This window comes from Nerophis lumbriciformis, linkage group LG38 (assembly GCF_033978685.3).
Source record: "Nerophis lumbriciformis linkage group LG38, RoL_Nlum_v2.1, whole genome shotgun sequence".
Classification (NCBI taxonomy): domain Eukaryota; kingdom Metazoa; phylum Chordata; class Actinopteri; order Syngnathiformes; family Syngnathidae; genus Nerophis; species Nerophis lumbriciformis.
The window spans coordinates 16,060,391-16,074,971 of NC_084585.2; the positions used below are offsets into that span (position 1 = coordinate 16,060,391).

The 14,581-nt window shown below is 38.9% G+C and overlaps 1 protein-coding gene across 2 annotated transcripts in view; it reads left to right on the forward strand.

Annotated features, from left to right (window-relative positions):
- The window catches only part of slc6a22.1 (solute carrier family 6 member 22, tandem duplicate 1), an 89,859-nt gene that overhangs the window by 1,656 nt on the left and 73,622 nt on the right, over window positions 1-14,581 (forward strand). The window lies entirely within an intron of this gene.

The following is a 14,581-nucleotide window of genomic DNA, read 5'->3' on the forward strand; positions in this document are numbered from 1 at the left end:
AAATGTTCTTTCAAGGCTTGCATGTCTACATTAAAACATTCTTCTTCATACTGCATTAATATATGCTACTTTTAAACTTTCATGCAGAGAAGGAAATCACAACTAAAAAAATCACTAATTTTTTATACGGTGTTGATGGGGAAATTTTTGCCTCGGCATTTTGATGGTGTGGACGTGTGGCACCGAATGGAGATAAGCGTCTCGACAGACGTCACAATATTTAAACAATGATGACGAAAACTTTTTCTCTGTTGTGTCCGTGTGTCGAAAATTGTTATGCGCTTATTTTTTTATTTGATTTTGTGCGTGGCATAGATTTGCCGTGCGCAGACGACGCTTGAGCAGGCGCGCACCTTAGCGGCTGCGCTAGCATCACAGCTAACGTTAGCCATGCCGCTACCTCGCTCTCTGCTGGGAGAGGACGTATACGTATGTGACGTGTGACGTGACAGTATGTGACGTGTGTAAGAAGGTGCGCTCGCTGTCTGTGAGAGGGAGACACAAGAAAGAGTGAGAAGAGCCTGTCGTGTAATGCCAGCAGCTAAAAGCAACTGCGTGAGAATTGTGGATGTGTTGAAGGTGTGCTGGAAAATGCGGAACGGAAATTACGGAGCAGCAGGAAAGTGGAATGTATTATTTAAATCGGTGCGTTGGAAAACACGGACCAGAGTTTTTTTTTAACTGGATCTGGATCGGCATTTTCCCATGCCTTGCCGATATGCAATTTTTGGCAACCGATCCGATCCAAATATCGGATCGGGACATCCCTAATGTGTATATATATATATATATATATATATATATGTACAGTATATATGTGTATGTTATGCATGTATATATACACATACATATATACATACATACATATATACATACATACATATATATATATATAAACATATATATAAGCATATACGTATACAAATATACATAAATATATATACAGAAATGTGTGTATATATACATATATGTACACATATACATACAGTACATATATAAACATATATACTGTATATACACACACATATATATGATATGTATACACACACATATATATGATATATATATACACACACATATATATACATATACATATATAGTGTGTGTATATATACAAATATATACATATAAATACACATATATACATATACATATGTATACATATATACATACATATATATACATATACATATATACATACATATACATACACATATATACATACATATGTACTGTATCCTCCCTAAGGAGGTGTTTAGGGCATGTCCGACCGGTAGGAGGCCACGAGGAAGACCCAGGACACGTTGGGAAGACTATGTCTCCCGGCTGGCCTGGGAACGCCTCGGGATCCCCCGGGAGGAGCTGGACGAAGTGGCTGGGGAGAGGGAAGTCTGGGCTTCCCTGCTTAGGCTGCTGCCCCCGCGACCCAACCTCGGATAAGCGGAAGAAGATGGATGGATGGATGTATATATATGCATATATATACATATACATACATATATACACGCATGTATATATATATATATATATATATGCTGTATATACACACCCTATATGAACTAGTCTATAATTATTTTTATATTTGTTTAATCAAAACAAAGTTGATAGGTACACAACAACTAAACAAAAACTAAAATAACTATCTACTACTCTTTAAAATCCCTTGGTTTTTACCCTCAAAGTCCTTCTGTATCCAGGAAATTATTTCCTGAGTTCGTAAACATGAAGAAAAACATTTTATATACAAAACCCAAAACCAGTGAAGCTGGCACGTTGTGTACCGTAAATCGTAAAAAAAAAAAAAAAGAATACAAAAATATGGAATTTGATGCCTGCAACATGTTTCAAAAGAGCTGGCACAAGTGACAAAAAAGACTGAGAAAGTTGAGGAATGCTCATCAAACGCTTATTTGGAAGAAGCGGTACTGCATCGAAAACCGACATCAGAGTGTAAAGGAACACTTCAGAAAAACACTGTCAGTAACTACAGTTTGTCGCTAAATCTGTAAGTGCAAGTTAAAACTCTACTATGCAAAGCCAAAGCCATTTATCAACAACACCCAGAAACGCCGCCGGCTTCGCTGGGCCCGAGCTCATCTAAGCTGATTGCAAAATGGAAAAGTGTTCTATGGTCTGACGAGTCCACATTTCAAAATATTTTTGGAAACTGTGGAACGTCGTGTCTTCCGGATCAAAGAGGAAAAGAACCATTCGGATTATTATAGGAGTAAAGTTCAAAAGCCAGCATCTGCAACGTCTTATTTCAGCGCCACAATGCCAAGCCACATTCTGCACGTGTTACAACAGCGTGGCTTTGTAGTAAAAGAGTGCGGGTACTAGACTGGCCTGCCTGTAGTCCTGTCCTGTCTCCCGTAGAAAATGTGTGGCGCATTATGAAGCGTGAAATACCACAACGGAGACCCCAGACTGTTGAACAACTTAAGCTGTACATCAAGCAACAATGGGAAAGAATTCCACCTGAAAAGGTTCAAAAATTGGTCTCCTCAGTTCCCAAACATTTACTGAGTGTTGTTAAAAGGAAAGGCCATGTAACACAGTGGTAAAAATGCCCCTGTGCCAACTTTTTTGCAAACTTGTTGCTGCCATTAAATTCTAAGTTAATGATTATTTGTAAAAAAAAAAATTAAAAAAAAAAGTTTTTAAGTTGGAACATTAAATATCTTGTCTTTGTCTTGAATATAAGTTGAAAAGGATTTGCAAATCATTGTTGTCTGTTTTTATTTACGATTTACACTACGTGCCAACTTCACTGGTTTTGGGTTTTGTATATATATATATATATATATATATATATATATATATATATATATATATATATATATATATATATATATATATATATATATAAAAGAATGTTGAAAGATGGCACCTGATGGCCATAAGACGCAACTGCACTTTTTGTTCATATAGATAAAAATAGTGTTCATGTATGAGATCAAGGGGTGCCAATTATGGCCAAAGTAATAATTAAGATTATTGTTATCAATATTGAAATCATGATTACTGATTGTTGGCTAAAACAGTGTTGGGGTGTGAACGTAATACCATCTTGTAATTTGTAATGTCTAATAAAAACGCTATAGATACACATTATCCATTTTTTTTTACTTTTTAATAATATCAACGTGTCAGCTTTTTGTCATTAAATGATGCCTTTATCTCTATTTTTACATTTTGATAGAGGAAACATCGTATACAGTAGGAATTAACTATACACAATAAAACATTAACAAAATGCTGTCACATTAATTGTTTTTGAAGTAATACCTTTGTGACATGAAAAAAAACACAAGTAATGTAAAAAAAACATCCATTGCACCCGTCACCTCCAGGGGGGTCCCCACATCTGCGGTCCCTTTCAAGGTTTCACATTGTTCTCATTGAGTTGAGTTCTTTCTTGCCCTGATGTGTAATCAGATCCGAGGATGTCCTTGTGGTTTGTGCAGCCCTTTGAGATATTTGTGATTAAGGGCTATATACATAATCTCAGATTAATTGATTGATTGACTCACAGTATTTTTCCATTGTACCACAGCCAGTGCAAGGTTATTTTCCTCTGAATAGTTCTAAAATTTGACGTGTAGTGCTTTCGTGAACAATGACCTTTGCTCTTCAAAGTGGATTCTCGCAATGCATTTCCGGGAAAAATCCAAACCCCTCTATGTTAGATATACATTCATAATATGTGTAGCGCCGCCTATCGGTAGTGCTCAAAATACAATATGCTAGCGTACTGTAATACAGATATGCTCAAAGTGTTATATTCACTAGAAAACCACTCAATGACTTATGGTCAATTAGTTGCTACGCTCGACAGTGCAAAGACGTTTTGCTTGATGTTTTGTATGTTTTGTAACCAGTCTTCTTGAAATTGTACACACAGGTTGTGATCAGCTAAAGTTGTGTGCCAAAATTTGAGTGATTGGACAAAAGTCAGTCTCACTTACAGGGGTCAAATAACAGCACCCCCATTTGGTGCATTTGTCATTTAAAAAAATAACAGTCGGTGCATGTTTTACGTAATGTTTTTGTGCAGCGGTCAAAGGACCACATTTCCAGAAATTCTGAGAACTAGCATCCTCTACAGTAGACATTTGTTCTTATTTGTCTATTTTTTTCTTTTTGTCCAAGTTACAAATTCCAGGAAAAAGTGCTGTTATGCAAAATACAAGTGTCTACTGCATTGGCATTTCAATGTCAAAAATATTAATGCCAAGATCTGTCACTGTCCAAGTTCCTCTATTGTCTAGTTATTTTCTAGTTCCTCTTATTTACCTCGGTGCCCCCTCAAATATTAATACTGAATTAGCAAGCTACGGAGTTTTTCCGCCAATGTATTTATTGTAAAATGTATAAAAAGGAGTATCGAAGCCGTACACATAAGATGCAGTGGCATGCTGTTAGGGTAGGCAAGTGAGGCAGTGCCTCACCTTGCCACCAGGTGGCTTAACAATGAGATGTTCCAAAACGAAGTAATAAAATAAAATACGTTTGAATATTTCTCTTTTGGTCTATGCTTTCTATGTGATTTTGGTGTGGTTCCTCTGTATTTTGATCATTTTCATGGTCAAAATCGCGGAAATTCCGTGTTTCCTGATGAAAATAAGGCGACAGACAAGAAGTGAGGCAGACACAGGTGGTGCCTCCATGGCTACACAAAAAGTGTATTGAGCTTGTGCGTGGGCCACGTGCTTGTTGCCACAGGGAAAAGGCAGCAAGTACCTCTGCCTCACAGTAGGGGGTGATATATTGTCAACTTGCAGTTCAATGCTGCTGCAGTACACCGACTCGCCACACTGGGAGAAGTGGGGGCGCCTTTTTTCTCTTTTCTTTTTTTTTTTACGATTTATAACAAACATGGCATTTTTATTAGAGTAAGCCAGCGTTTGTGGGTGTTATTTGTCAGATGCAAAAATATTGTTTTATTGCTTGGAATGAAATTGAATTAAATGAATGTGTCTGCCAACATGGATGATTATATACTGTATCCAAGATTAAATACTTCTCTAAACTGGACTTTAAGACAAAATGAATGTGATCATACAAAGTACGTTTTCACGGAGGATAGCTATTGCTGTTTCAGATACAAATACAGAAAGGTAAGATACACTCACAATACTTGATTTATTTTGTTAAAAGCAAATAGGACCAAAAAGTATTTAATAACAACTTTATCAAATACTTTTTGGACCCATTTATCATATCATAATATAATTACGATAACGTTTTTATGAAAGCAAATAACTCCCTTCTTTTTCCTGTTACTCTAATGTGCAACGTAAATCAAAAAGGATTAGAGCTGCACATATGAATTTAAGTAAAAAAAAAAAAAAAGAAGAAAAAAAACTCCAAAAGTATATATGCCTCACCTGGTGTTTAGTTCACCACAGGTCACTGACAAGATACCAAAAACCAACCACTTTCATGTGGTATTGGACAGAAAGGAGGACGTTTTTTCTCCTCCATTTGAAAATGTGGACGTTAACAGCACTACTGTCTGATTCCAATCACTGCAAGTCATCAGAATCAGGTAATACACCAACTTATATTCTTGTCTTCATGAAAGAAAGGAATCGACACTATATTGCCAAAAGAATTTGCCCCCTGCCTTTACTTACATATGAACTTGAAGTGCCATCCCATGGAATTGTCCAAAATGTTTTGGTATTCTGGAGCATTCAAATTTCCTTTCACTGTAACTAAGGGGCCAAGCCCAACTCCTGAAAAACCAACCCCACACCATAATCCCCTAGAGAGGGGGGGTTACCCACATATGCGGTCCTCTCCAGGGTTTCTCATAGTCATTCACGTTGACGTGCCACTGGGGTGAGTTTTCCCTGCCCTTATGTGGGCTCTGTACCGAGGATGTCGTTGTGGCTTGTGCAGCCCTTTGAGACACTTGTGAGTTAGGGCTATATACATAAACATTGATTGATTGATTGATTGATAATTCCTTCTCCACCAAATTTGACACTCGGCACAATGCAGTCCCAAATGTAGCGTTTTCCTGGCAACCTCCAAACCTAGACTTGTCCATCAGATTGCCAGAAGGAAAAGCGTGATTCATCACTCCAGAGAAGGCATCTCCACTGCTCTAGACTCCACTGGCAACTTGCTTTACACCACTGCATCCGACACTTTGCATTGGATTTGGTGATGTATGGCTTTGATACCGCTGCTCGGCCATGGAAACCCATTCCATGAAGCTCTCTGCGTACTGCACGTGGGCTAATTGGAAGGTCACATGAAGTTTGGAGCTCTGTAGCAACTGACAGTTGACTTTGGAATATTTAGGAGCGAGGAAATTTCACGACTGGATTTGTTGCACAGGTGGCATAAGGGATGATGTTCGTCAAGAAATTATCGAGTTCGAGCCCATTATCGAATCCTCTTATCGAACCGATTCCTTATCGAATCTCTTATCGAATCCAAAGTCATACCAAAGACTATAAAAATGGGACCCATTACCTCCCTGCTTGGCACTCAGCATCAAGGGTTGGAATTGGGGGTTAAATCACCAAAAATGATTCCCGGGCGCGGCCACCGCTGCTGCCCACTGCTCTCCTCACCTCCCAGGGGGTGAACAAGGGGATGGGTCAAATGCAGAGGACACATTTCACCACACTTAGTGTGTGTGTGACAATCATTGGTACTTTAACTTTAACTTAATAGGTTGTTGTGTGTGCACTGAGTTCCAAAAGCCATAGATGTTACAAACCCCGTTTCCATATGAGTTGGGAAATTGTGTTAGATGTAAATATAAACGGAATACAATGATTTGCAAATCCTTTTCAACCCATATTCAATTGAATGCACTACTTTTTTTTTTTTTTGCAAATAATAATTAACTTAGAATTTCATGGCTGCAACATGTGCCAAAGTAGTTGGGAAAGGGCATGTTCACCACTGTGTTACATGGCCTTTCCTTTTAACAACACTCAGTAAACGTTTGGGAACTGAAGAGACACATTTTTTAAGTTTCTCAGGTGGAATTCTTTCCATTCTTGCTTGATGTACAGCTTAAGTTGTTCAACAGTCCGGGGGTTGTGGTATTTTAGGCTTCATAATGCGCCACACATTTTCAATGGGAGACAGGTCTGGACTACAGGCAGGCCAGTCTAGTACCCGCATTCTTTTACTATGAAGCCACGTTGATGTAACACGTGGCTTGGCATTGTCTTGCTGATATAAGAAGGGGCGTCCATGGTAACGTTGCTTGGATGGCAACATATGTTGCTCCAAAACCTGTATGTACCTTTCAGCATTAATGGCGCCTTCACAGATGTGTAAGTTGCCCATGTCTTGGGCACTAATACACCCACATACCATCACAGATGCTGGCTTTTCAACGTTGCGCCTATAACAATCCGGATGGTTCTTTTCCTCTTTGGTCCGGAGGACACAATGTCCACAGTTTCCAAAAACAATTTGAAATGTGGACTCGTCAGACCACAGAACACTTTTCCACTTTATATATCTCAGTAAAACTAAAATAATGCTATTTGGTAACAGTAGAAGAGAAAGTCAAACACAAATACAAATAGACGGAATAGAAATTGAAAGAGTAAATGAAACCAAATTTCTAGGTGTAATGATTGATGATAAATTGAACTGGAAATCTCACGTAAAAAATATACAACAAAAAGTAGCAAGAAACACATCAATAATGAATAAAGCAAAACATGTTCTAGACAAAAAATCACTTCATATTCTCTACTGCTCACTAGTGTTACCATATCTGAGTTACTTTGTAGAAATATGGGGAAATAATTACAAAAGTACACTTCATTCATTAACGGTCTTACAAAAAAGATCAGTTAGAATAATACATAATGTTGGATATAGAGAACATACAAATCCTTTATTTATTGAATCAAAGATACTGAAATTCTACGACATAGTGAATTTGCAAACCGCTAAAATGATACACAAAGCAAACTATAACCTGCTACCCAAGAATATACAACAATTCTTCTCAAAAAAAGAGGAGAAATATAAACTTCGAGAGAAATGTAATTTAAAACATTTGTATGCACGTACAACACTTAAGACCTTCAGTATATCAGTATGTGGAATTAAATTATGGAATGGATTAAGCAAAGCAATCAAACAATGTACTAATATGATCCACTTCAAGAAACTCTTCAAACTTAAAGTGTTTACAAAGTACAAAGAAGAAGAACCATGATAAACCTTCTGAATTTATTTAACTCATCCATTCTTTCATTCTTTCACTCTCAAAATAATCTTACTTATCTCAACATATGAAATGTAACTTACTTCACCAATTATTATTTATTTACTTATTTTTATTGTGATTACTTATGGAGTATATTGTGAATAAATTGAGAACAGGAAGTGAACAAAAGTTTTAGCAACTGTTATGTAAAAGAAAAGGGGTAGGATTAAATAAGCTCTGCTTCTTCCTACTCCTTTTCGAACATGTTGAAAAGAGAAACTGGAGATTGTGATGTATCATGTTGTATGCTTGCATGTTCGAAATAAACTCAAACTCAACTCAACTCAACTTTGTATCAGTCCATCTTAGATAAGCTCAGGCCCAGCGAAGCCGACGGCGTTTCTGGGTGTTGTTGATAAACGGTTTTCACCTTGCAGAGGAGAGATTTAACTTGCACTTACAGATGTAGCGACCAACTGTAGTTACTGACAGTGGGTTTCTGAAGTGTTCCTGAGCCCATGTGGTGATATCCTTTACACACTGATGTCGCTTGTTGATGCAGTACAGCCTGAGGGATCGAAGGTCACGGGCTTAGCTGCTTACGTGCAGTGATTTCTCCAGATTCTCTGAACTCTTTGATGATATTACGGACCATAGATGGTGAAATCCCTAAATTCCTTGCAATAGATAGTTGAGAAAGGTTTTTCTTAAACTGTTCAACAATTTGCTCATTTGTTGACAAAGTGGTGACCCTCGCCCCATCCTTGTTTGTGAATGACTGAGCATTTCATGGAATCTACTTTTATACCCAATCATGGCACCCACCTGTTACCAATTTGCCTGTTCACCTGTGGGATGTTCCAAATAAGTGTTTGATGAGCATTCCTCAACTTTATCAGTATTTGTTGCCACCTTTCCCAACTTCTTTGTCACGTGTTGCTGGCATCAAATTCTAAAGTTAATGATTATTTGCAAAAAAACAATGTTTATCAGTTTGAACATCAAATATGTTGTCTTTGTAGCATATTCAACTGAATATGGGTTGAAAATGATTTGCAAATCATTGTATTCCGTTTATATTTACATCTAACACAATTTCCCAACTCATATGGAAACGGGGTTTGTAAAAAAATTGCCGACAAACACATCACCAACATGGACGAGGTGCCGCTCACTTTCGACATCCCAGTAAAGCAAACTGTGGAAAAAAAGGGACCAGCATGACAGAGAATCCATACGCACAACGGGGCAAGAGAAGTCGGCTTTTACTCTTGTGCTAGCTTGCTATGCTAATGTACAACAAGACTGACTTTGAAAATGAGGAGATGGAATCTGGCATGTTTGATGGAGAACTTGCCCAGCTGTTCATTTCGGACACAGAAGATGAGGACTTTGATGGATTTGTGGATGAGGATTGATAAAAAAATAATGTGAGTACATTGATAAATACTTCAATAAAGTACAACCAAACTCAGCTTTGCTCCTGCTGCCTTTTTAAAACAGCGTCCATGCATGTAAGCGTATGTTTTAAGCTAGCGTATGTTTTAAAATAGCGTATGTTTAACCATGCCTGCACCCAAAAAATACGCTGTGCCTTATTTATGCGTTCAATACAGAAATAGCACCCGTAACTGACACGACGCCTTTTAATACGGTGCGCCCTATGGTCGCGAAAATACGGTATAGTGGCTTCGATAGCAGGAACCGGTTCTCAAAAATGGATTCGAATCCATGGAATCGGTTTTTTTCTTATCAAACAATCGGGAGAACCGGTTTCGAACATCATCCCTAGGTGGCATCCTATGACAGCTCCACAATGGAAATCACTGAGCGCGGCCTATTCTTTTACAAATGTTTGTCGAAACAGTCTCCATGCCTAACTGCTTGATTTTATACACCGGGCCAAGTGATTAGGACACCTGATTCTCATCATTTGGATGGGTGGCCAAATACTTTTGGCAATATAGTAGGGCTGTGAATCTTTGGGTGTCCCACGATTCGATTCAATATCGATTCTTGGGGTCACGATTCGATTCAAAATGGATTTTTTTTTTTCAATTCAACACGATTCTCGATTCAAAAACAATATTTTCCCGATTCAAAAGGATTTTCTATTCATTCAATGCATAGGATTTCAGCAGGATCTACCCCAGTCTGCTGACATGCAAGCAGAGTAGTAGATTTTTGTAAAAAGCTTTTATAATTGTAAAGGACAATGTTTTATCAACTGATTGCAATAATGTGAATTTGTTTTAACTATTAAATGAACCAAAAATATGACTTATTTTATCTTTGTGAAAATATTGAACACAGTGTGTTGTCAAGCTCATGAGATGCGATGCAAGTGTAAGCCACTGTGACACTATTGTTCTTTTTTTTTTTTTTTTATATAAATGTCTATTGATAATGTCAATGAGGGATTTTTAATCACTGCTGTTGAAATTGTAACTGATATTGATACTGTTGTTGATAATATTCATTTTTGTTTCACTACTTTTGGTTTGTTCTGTGTCGTGTTTGTGTCTTAATCTCTCAATTACTCTGTTTATTGCAGTTCTGAGTGTTGCTGGGTCGGGTTTGGTTTTGGAATTGGATTGCAGTGTTATGGTATTGTTGTGTATTGTTTTGTTGGATTGATTAATTAAAAAAATAAAATAATTTAAAATAAATAATTAAAAAAATAGATTTTTTAAAAATGAGAATCGATTCTGAATCGCACAGCGTGAGAATCGCGATTCGAATTCGTATCGATTTTTTCCCACACCCTTACAATATAGTGTACATGTGTTAAAGATGCTTGTATTATCATTAAACACCTTCAACTTATTAACACAAACCTCTCTTTCATAGATAAATAAATATCAATTATACATATGAATGAGGTAGATCCCCGCTACTTGGTCAATTGAAAAGCAGCTCGCTTGCAGAAACAGTGTGGGCACTCCTGGTGTGAGTCAAATAGAAAGGCCTTATTAACTGTAGCACTCACGGCCCACTCCGCCCCCCCCCCACACACTCATACTTGCCAACCCTCCCGGATTTTCTGGGAGACTCCCGAAATTCAGCGCCTCTCCCGAAAACCTCCCGGGACAAATTTTATCCCGAAAATCTCCCGAAATTCAGGCGGAGCTGGAGGCCACGCCCCCTCCAGCTCCATGCGGACCTGAGTGACGTGTCGACAGCCTGTTTTCACTTTCGCTTTCCCACAATATAAACAGCGTGCCTGCCCAATCACGTTGTAACTGTAGAATTATCGAGGGCGAGTTCTTGGTTTCTTAAGTGGGTTTATTGTTAGGCAGTTTCATTAACGTCCTCCCAGCGTGGAAACAACACACAACAACAGCAGTCACATTTTGTCTACCGTAAAGCAGTTTGTCTGCCGTAAACAGCAATGTTGTGACACTCTTAAACAGGACAATACTGCCATCTGCTGTACATGCATATGTGACAATAACATCTACGGCTTTTAGAGAGTGCAGTGCACAACTGCGCACACAACAAGGAGACGAAGCAGAAGAACGAAGAAGATACAGCTGTGGCGATGCCGACGACGAGTAAGATGAAGAAATACACTTGTAAGTTCCAAGCCGCAGCTGCGATTGGACTTGGATAGCCTCCGGGAAGAAGTAGTGGAGTACCAAGTGCTTGGCAGTGAAGATATTCCTCAGGAAGCAAAGATTGACCGGTTTTGGGCCATGCTAGGGAGAAATGGAAGATTCCAGACTCTAGTGCATTTGATGAAAGCACTTTTGTGCGTGCCACACAGCAATGCATCATCAGAGAGGGTGTTCAGCATGGTTAGAAAAATAGTGACAGAGAACAGAACAAGGATGGACAATTCAACCCTTAACTCAACAATGAGTAGATGAGTGTTATGTGTGTGTATATTTGTAAATAAATGAACACTGAAATTCAAGTATTTCTTTTATTTATATATACATACAATAAAATAAATATATATATATATATATATATATATATATATATATATATATATATATATATATATATATATATATATAGCATTCACTGAAAGTCAAGTATTTCTTATATATGTGTATACATATATATATATATATATATATATATATATATATATATATATATATATATATATATATATATATATATATATATCAGTGACGTGCGGTCACTAGAGGCATCTTGGAAAGAAAAAAAATGTAAAAAGAAAACAAATTAATTAAATTGTTATATGTATTCAGTGATTATACTATAAAGTTATTTTCCATTTAACTTCACCAGTTTTCGATTATTTTTATTCAAAATCGCTGAATTTTCACATTTGCCGTTCAAATACTGAGAAGAGACGGTGCGGTGATCAGCAGCCAGTTGACGTTGACGTCACTGCGTTGTGCCTCAACATGGATTGCGGACTCGGCTAACTGCTGGTCTGCTGTGCAGTGAGACCGTATTGCTATATGAACTATATTATACATTTCCATAGTTTAGTTAGCTGAGGTATATAATGTACAGTGTATTTTGTCAACAACTGTATGTGTGTAACGTATTTCTTGTGCTGAGCAATCATAAAACTGCTGCGAAGACGCACTGTGTGAGGCTCGCAGTAATCCCGCCTCCTGGTGCCGGTTAATGCACCCCCGCGCAGAGTGCACCCCCCGACTGGAGCGCCACACCAACCAAAGCCCGCACCCAAACCCTCCACGTGCAAGACCGAATCCACCCCAAAAAAGTCACTTAATAAGAAGCCAAAAAGTGCAAAAACAACAATGCTCGCGCCGGAGGAGCCGTGAACGACTGCAGGGACACAACATTAGGTACACCTGCAGACTGCAGCACGGATTTCATATTTCATTCATTCACAACTCCTCCAACACGAACACCACTGTTCCCGCACTTATAAGTAAAGGTAAGACCATAATAAGTTTTTTTTAATTAAATGTGCTTTTTTGTGTGCTACAGTTTGTATGTGTAAAGTTAAAGTTAAGTTAAAGTACCAATGATTGTCACACACACTAGGTGTGGTGAAATTTGTCCTCTACATTTGACCCATCCTCTTCTTCACCCCCTGGGAGGTGAGGGGAGCAGTGGGCAGCAGCGGCGCCGCGCCCGGGAATAATTTTTGGTGATTTAACCCCCAATTCCAACCCTTGATGCTGAGTGCCAAGCAGGGAAGAATGCTGGTATGAGCTTTTAAACACAACCCGTTAACTGCTGCCAATCAAATGGTGAATAAGATACTCTTTAGGGTTCATATGTTTGTAAATCTGACTGTGATGAAGTCAGTGCCTCACCAGCCATCAACCTCACCGCACGTCACTGATATATATATATGTATATATCGTCTCGATTACTGTAACGTATTATTTTCGGGTCTCCCTATGTCTAGCATTAAAAGATTACAGTTGGTACAAAATGCGGCTGCTAGACTTTTGACAAGAACAAGAAAGTTTGATCATATTACGCCTATACTGGCTCACCTGCACTGGCTTCCTGTGCACTTAAGATGCGACTTTAAGGTTTTACTACTTACGTATAAAATACTACACGGTCTAGCTCCAGCCTATCTTACCGATTGTATTGTACCATATGTCCCGGCAAGAAATCTGCGTTCAAAGAACTCCGGCTTATTAGTGATTCCCAGAGCCCAAAAAAAGTCTGCGGGCTGTAGAGCGTTTTCTATTCGGGCTCCAGCACTACGGAATGCCCTCCCGGTAACAGTTAGAGATGCTACCTCAGTAGAAACATTTAAGTCCCATCTCAAAACTCATTTGTATACTCTAGCCTTTGAATAGCCCCCCTTTTTTAGACCAGTTGATCTGCCGTTTCTTTTCTTTTCTCCTCTGTTCCCCCCTATCCCTTGTGGAAGGGGAGACACACAGATCCGGTGGCCATGGATGGGGTGCTGGCTGTCCGGGGTCGGGACCCGGGGTGAACCGCGCGCCTGTATATCGGTTGGGAACATCTCTGCGCTGCTGACCCGTCTCCGCTCGGGATGGTTTCCTGCTGACCCCACTGTGGACTGGACTCTTACTGTTATGCTGGATCCACTATGGACTGGACTCTCACAATATTATGTTAGACCCACTCGACATCCATTGCATTCGGTCTCCCTAGAGGGGGGGGGGGGTTACCCACATATGCGATCCTCTCCAAGGTTTCTCATAGTCATTCACATCGACGTCCCACTGGGGTGAGTTTTTCCTTGCCCTTATGTGGGCTATACCGAGGATGTCGTTGTGGCTTGTGCAGCCCTTTCAGACACTTGTGATTTAGGGCTATATAAATAAACATTGATTGATTGATATGAAATACTTGACTTGGTGAATTCTAGCTGTAAATATACTCCTCCCCTCTTAACCACGCCCCCCCCCCACCTCCCGAAATCGGAGGTCTCAAGGT